Source organism: Gymnodraco acuticeps, unplaced genomic scaffold, assembly GCF_902827175.1.
Source record: "Gymnodraco acuticeps unplaced genomic scaffold, fGymAcu1.1, whole genome shotgun sequence".
NCBI classification, from domain to species: Eukaryota; Metazoa; Chordata; class Actinopteri; order Perciformes; family Bathydraconidae; genus Gymnodraco; species Gymnodraco acuticeps.
Window position 1 is genome coordinate 331,213 of NW_022989815.1, and position 6,426 is coordinate 337,638.

Consider the following 6,426-nt stretch of genomic DNA (forward strand, 5'->3'; position numbering starts at 1 on the left):
AATGTCCCGGATGATATAACAAAGTTTTAAGGTTATCAAGTTACACTTCACAGCATTAATATAGCAGCAGACAACTTTTTGCTACATATTATTTACAGTTTTTGTTTGCTACCCCAGTTGAATGAAGTCACTCTCCCTGTGCTGTAATCCAAGTTTCTTTTTGATTAAACTTAATTAGCCAGGACGTGCCATGCCCCCATGTAAATGCATGATACCTTGTTTTTAGCTAGCTAGTAGCCCTCATATCATCAGCCTCTCTTTAATTATACTCTTATACCTGTGCAATACAAATATTTTGGTTCATAAAAACACCTAAAAGCTCAAACAAGTTGATATGGTGTAAAACCTTATTTTTTGACTACCTAATTATGATGAAACAAATCAAGAATTATACTTCATAATGTACCTCCTACACTGATTAACAATACAGCACACATCAGTGAGCTACACTGAGGCAGACTATTCTTTCACACACAGTGACGTCACGAGCTACCCACAATGCAACACGTACCATATATATATATAAATACGCCATTTTCATGGAGGTGCAAATATCCTGGAAGTGCAAATATAAACAGCTAGCTAACGTAGCAAGGCAGAGCGCACTAGGTTTTTTTTCTGAATTAACGACCGAAGAAATCGCTGCATGTCTTCGAATTACATCTCTGGACTTGAGGGGTGTGCTCTAGGTCGTTACCAGCGTAAACTAGAGCTGTGTGGGTTGTCGGATTGCCCTTACAGACTGCGTCGATTTTGGCTGCATCTACGTCTAATTTCTGGAAACACCAGGTGAATACCCCACTTGTCACAATAATATTATCATGCCATTGCATATATGTGGTATTTTAGAGTTGACTAGATATCGATTAAGGCAATAGACTATGATATTCAGTACAGGAAGCTTAGCAACACCTAGACGGTGTACGGCTAAACCCTTGGTCTGCTTGCACCTCGCGTAAAACGGCGGATACCGGAAGTACGGTGTCGCCCTCGGCCCAATACCCGTATGTGTGTGTGAAAGAATATGACTAATGTCCGTAGACCACGATGTCTTGACTTTCAGGCTTTGACTGAATATATTTTATTTTCAGTTTGAAGCTTTATAGTAATTTATTTATGTTGAGTTGGTAATTTTGTATGAAAAAGATAGAACAAATAGAAAGAACAGAGAAAAAATATAATGCATACTTTTGTATTACTTTATTGTGTTAGCAGCAATATGCTATTATTTCAAAACGTATTCAAGACAAACTTTCCTTTTTAGAAGATAAACATATAGTAATAATATTAATAATACACTTTTTGTATAGCACTTTTTAAAACATAGTTACAAAGTGCTTTAACATAAAAATACAAAGAAATCAAGTCAATTACAACAGCATCTACAGAACACATTGTAAAACACAGAAAATAATAAAACAAAAATACATAGAATAAGAATAAATGAAAAATAAAACAAGACTACAAATAAAATCACAAAGTGTGTTTTTAAAAGTGACTTAAAAGAGCTGACAGATTTTGCAGCCTTGATCTCCTCAGGTAGAAGGATATATGTGGGGTAAACACTGTAGCAATAATTTGTAAAACCATTTTAAGAAAAGTAGTATTGCAGCTAAGAAGAAACAAACGGCTCCACTGAATATATATATCATAAAGACAATTGTCATCATTACATGTCACTTGTCATCAGAAACTGAATAATTTTGCTGTTACAATATGACATCAACCCTAACTACTTGAACTTTTTTAATATAGACTTACAAATAGACCAAATATTTAATTGCAATAATATAACAACAAAAAAACAACCTTTTATCACAAATCTGAAAACAAAAATTCTCAAGCAATTGAAAATATCAGTTAGCAGTTTTAGTATAGAAAAATCAGTCATCTGTGTTGATCTCTAAAATATATTTAAAGCAAAAATAATAGATATAATAAAGTGTGACTTGAATATATATCAAACACTGTATATTTTGTACATTTTGCTTTCGTAAACCTACACTTTGAGGTTTATTATCCTCATGAGGCAGGCTTCTTATTCTACTACTTTCTGACTACAATTCCCATAACGCCGATTGGTGTAGTCCTGTTGTTGTCAGGGTCATACTGTAGTTCTGAGCAGCGATCTTAGCTGTAACCTACTTTCACCTCTCCTCTCAATCATGTGAAAAACACACAAGTCATTCTTTATAATCCTATAAGCTCCATCTATTGACATATCAGCTCTCTGTGACACAGAACGACGTGTGTAGAAACATTAATGTTAGTAAATAAAAGCAATATATCGTGTTAAATACAAGTAGCCTTAATTTTAGCTGTATAAAAAGTTACATAATTATTAACCAAAGACGATTTAAAAAAATTATACAAAATCTTTTTGAACTTTTCGTAAAAATATTTTGCGCTGCGTCATTCGGTGTTATCTACCATTTTGTCGTGACAGAATGACGTTTCAAGAAAATGAGTGGACTCAAAATGGCCGCAGACTTACGCTGTGTTCGTCAGCGAGAGTTTCACACTCTAGTTGTGGTCTACTGCAAATTGGTCTTTGATGCAACAGTCCTGCTCCGGCTGCTCCACGAAGGACCGCCCTGACCCACCGTGGTACAGGAGAAAAGTCCTCCAGCTTTGACTTCCTCTGTCTGTTTGTTTCCAACCAAGACATCCCCTTCGCTTACTTCAAGCTTCACAAACAGAGAAGAATTTGATCGATATTCATAGCAAATCTCAGGGTTCAGGAGTACAAGATGAAGAAGTTCATTCATTCAACTCACGGTTCGCTCTGGGTCTCTTTAACCCGTCTACATGGGCCGACTACTTTATACACCAATCAGGTCTGTCTGGATTTGCACATTCGTCCACTCATAAACCTTTTCCCCCTAGCTTTTTCTTTTTTGCACTGTGAAATATACATCTGAACAATCTTGTGAGTCCCCGGTTGGATTTAAATAGCCTTACATGCTTCAGTCTCTTGGATACAGTGAACCTGATTGGCCGAGAGAGCCTGCTGGGCATGACCAATCACAGGGCATCACCATGGAGCTTCCCAGCCAATGGGAGGAGGAAGATTGGTCTCTGTGATTTCATTGTCACTAGGGGAGGGGGAAACATACTGCCAGGACAGTTGGCACTAACATGCTTAGTGGTGGACTCTATTATAGTGAGAGTCTATATGTTTGAGGTAACCTGTGGAGCGTTGCCAAGGAGAGAATAGCACAGGGCGGGTCTACAGATGGAGCTCCTCTCACCAGCAGCTGTACAGTCCCACAGCACACAGGCTCATAGAGCACTGCGTCACTGTTAGCGGTGTTGCTCACGTCACAGGAATGAATGGGTTGAGCCATCGTCCTGCTTGAAGGTGGCGTGTCTCCTTGGCAACCAGCTCCATCTCTGGCCAGAAGCTTAGACTGACAGAGCCCTCGAATCACAGGAGGACGGGCGCTCCTTATCTGTCCCTCCATCGCCATACAGTCCTGGTTTGACCCCTGAAGAGTGATATCTCCTCGTCACTCCATCTGTCCCTCTCTGTTCTTCCTTTCCTTTGACCTGTTTTTGCCTCAGTATTGCTTTTTTATCAGCTTCATCCCTCACAAAACCCTTTCATCTCTGAATACCAGAGATGCAATTATTTCGTATTTTTATCATCCATTTATCTATGATCATTTTCTGAATTAGGTTATTTATTGTTAATGTCTTTTTAATTTTTTTATTTGAATTTTGTCTGAAATCCGACATCCTGAGATATTAATTTCCTTAAAAAGAGCAGCAATCCTCTCACATAGGAAGCTGAAACTGAGGAATATTTTCTACAAAAATGTATCAACGCTGTACAACTTGATTGATTATCGATGTTGTGTAGTGTGCACGCACGCACACACACATTTCACACAATTGTTCAGGCCAAATTGATACTGAGGGACTAAAAATAGTACTTATTATACTTTATAATGATCAATTAGCATGTCCTTCATGTCATACTGCCTTGGCATATATTTCAAGGACTTGCAGGATTTATGTATAGTTTCAGACTCTCTCCAAAGTATGTAAACAATGTAAAATATATAATTTAAATAGTGTTTGAGATCGTTAGCACAACAGCTAATCTAGACCTTGATATTGCACTATGACATAAAATAAGTCCACAAATTAGTTTTTTACATTTTTTTAATGATAAAATATAGGATACTAGCATCTTCCAGATCTTTTGGTATAGCTCTTTTTAACATGTACCCTTTTTGTTACTCTTTAGTAAGGTTTTCTATCAGTGAAGAAAGTAACTGAGTAAAGTTATAATGAGCCAGCAGTCTGACGTTTGACATGGCAGTGAGTTGTTCTGAGGTTTTGCTCTAGTCAGCAGCTCCTTGTCTCTGAAAGACATGGTGGTGCGTGTGCTCTGACACTCAAAAAACTTTTCAGCACTTGTGCAAGATGTTTTTGTGCTTAGTCGGAAAAATCTCAGATAAAATAGGTTCTTTAAGGAAAGCTAGAAATAAGGAGAGCTGTCTCATTCAAGAAGGACAGGACAGAACAGTGTGTATTTGACATTTTGTGGAGATAAAAAGATGCTACTCTCTAACTTTTTTTACTTGACAACAAGCAGTTTTTTCATTTAATCAGTGCTGGGTGCCAGCACTGTCTGTACATTTTATCCATGTAATCATGTTCCTTGGCAATATTTGTTGATGTTGTAAATGTCAGGCTGTCCGCATTCATGTCATGAGATTGAAGCATCTTTTCACAGTCAGAGGCCGAGGTGGGCAGAAAGCCAGAGTGTCCTAAAAGTGAACTAACACAGTACGCAGACGTCTTATCGCTCATCTCTCTTTGTGTGCATGGAAAATAAAATATCTCACGTATACGCTCTCATGTTACGCACAGATGAGCTTTTTAGAGCCTTATCCAGGCATAAACAAAGCTCACACACACTTGAACATATGGCCATGCAGGTCTACGGTTCACTATGAGATTTCGGAAGATACAAATACAAATGATTAGTTTTACAACTTGATAGAACTCTCCATTACCTAATACCTGGTACAATATTGAGATTTCTTGTTTGTTTGTATGTATCCAAATCGAAATGTTCACAGGAAAAAATCTTTAGGGGAGTATAAACTTAAATCAACGCAGATCAAAAAGATAGTAAGGATGTTAGAGCTACAGTTAATAGCCAGATAGCTTATGGGGTTACGTGAGGGACCTTTTCTTACCTTAGTGTTTCACCCTGTTTCTATTATAAATGCTTGGCAACTGGCTCATATTTATTCGATAGGAGAGTGGTCAATCTTCTCATTTAACTGTATTTTTCAGCAAAACCTCTTATGAGGATTCAATTGTCGTATAGCCAGAGAGAGGACTCGTTTCTGTTTCCCCCTGAGATTGCCATCACCCCGACAGATTTCAGTGAGGCATGTCCATCTCATTTTGAATGCTAATCAAAATGCAGGCGACTCAGCCCTATCTTGATGGAGCTTATGTCTGTTTCTATGAATAGATAAATGTGGGTGTAGGTGCTGACCTGTCTGTGTGTATCACTGTGTTCCTCCTCCTCATCGGTCCTCACTGCACTTTTCGCCAAGGCCATCTGACAGCACATAAACATCTCAGAAAACACACAATTGCTAGATCTCTCTAATATTTCGTATTCTTATTAGAGTGTTGTTAGGCTTGGACAAAAAGATTCCTTTTAAAAAGTGAGCATTAAGGTCTCGTTTCGGCGCTCTCACAATGGTCTTTTCTCCACGAGCCCACACGGGGGCTGGTGAAGGCCACCGGCGCTCGCCTTGCTCTTTTTCTGATCCTGTCCTTTTTCAGGCCTAAGTGTATTCATCAGTGTCACACTTGTTTAAGTGCATTTGTGTGTCTTTTCGCATATTTTAATACAAATAGGCATCTCAGGGTTATGAGCAGTATGGGATAAACAATGTGAAAATTACGTAAATTGTTACAAAACGAATATTTTTTTGTTATAGATGTACTGATAAAAGGCACATGGATTTTCTATTTTAATTCAAAAAAGCAGTTTTCTAATTGACACAAACTTTATTTTCATCCAGTTGCATTTGATTCACATCTATTATAATGATTCTTCATACAAACAAAATGTATTTAGCCTTTTATGCCTCTATCTTAAGCTGTCTTGCTTCTGTTTAAAGAAAAAAATTCAAATAAAAAAAGAAAAGGATTGCAATTTGGAAAGCATCTTTAGAGCAACACACTTAAATAAACACAAGGAGCATGTTTACACTTTACACAATGTTCTAGAAATTGGAGTATGAGCTGGAATTGTGCAATGTAGTGGAAACACATTAGGAACATAGGTGCATACAAGCCTGAGGCCTAACATATGAGAAAAATGCCAATATACTGTAGGGCTGTCTTTCAAAGTGCACTGGTGCATGCTGACAGGGGGATGTCACATCG